An 881-nucleotide genomic window follows, 5' to 3' on the forward strand; every position below is an offset into this window, starting at 1 on the left:
AATCCTATGAAAACAACCATTTTCCAATGGTTTTCAAGCAGTTTTCTTTGGCTATGCCTAAGTGTGTTTTTAGGGCTTTCATGTTGCTGCATAGCTTAGATTCTTCTTAGATCTGTAGGTTAAGTTTTTCAACCAAATGTTTGGTATTTTTGGTAATTAGTTTATCAATCTTTCTCTTTTCCTATTACTTCCCTCTTTTTCTTTCTAAGAACTCCAATGATATGCATGTTGACTTTTATACTGTTTCATGGGTCATTTCTTTTTCTATTTTTCCTATTTGAAGATTTATCTTGATCGGCCCTCACATCTTCTGACTTTTTCTCCTGTGGCCTTCAATCTGATGCTTAGACTCAGCATTTTAAATTTAATTTTAAGAACGCTACATTTAGTAGCACATATACTAAAACTGGAACAATACAGAGAAGATTAACATGGCCTCTGTGCAAGGATGACACACAAATTCATGAAGCATTCCACATTTTTAAATAAATCAATCAGAGAAATACAATTATCATATGGTTTCATTCATGTGGAATATAAGAAACAGTGAAAGGGGCGATAAGGGAAGGGAGAAAACTGAGTGGCAAAAAAAGAGAGGAAGACAAACCATGAGAGACTCCTAATTCTGGGAAACAAAGGGTTGCATAAGGGGAGGGAGTTGGAAGTGGGGTGACTGGGTGATGGGCACCAAGGAGGGGCACTTGATATGATAAGCACTGGATGTTATACTATTAGGTTGTCAAATTGAATTTAAATAAAATTTTAAAAAATAAAAAATAAAAACACTACTTATCAGTTCTAAGGTAGGTTTCTTTTTAGGATATTTTTACAGTATTTTGGGTGGTTCACAATTTTCTCATTGTGTTTGTCTTTCCATTTAA

General features: G+C 34.2%; 1 non-coding gene across 1 annotated transcript; it reads left to right on the top strand.

The window, feature by feature from the left end:
• Positions 1–378: 378 nt before the first annotated feature.
• Positions 379–483, top strand: LOC112916058 (U6 spliceosomal RNA). The gene has a single exon (XR_003234239.1). It is a non-coding gene; the product is annotated as a U6 spliceosomal RNA (small nuclear RNA).
• Positions 484–881: the final 398 nt, after the last annotated feature.

This window comes from Vulpes vulpes, chromosome 13 (assembly GCF_048418805.1).
Source record: "Vulpes vulpes isolate BD-2025 chromosome 13, VulVul3, whole genome shotgun sequence".
Classification (NCBI taxonomy): Eukaryota; Metazoa; Chordata; class Mammalia; order Carnivora; family Canidae; genus Vulpes; species Vulpes vulpes.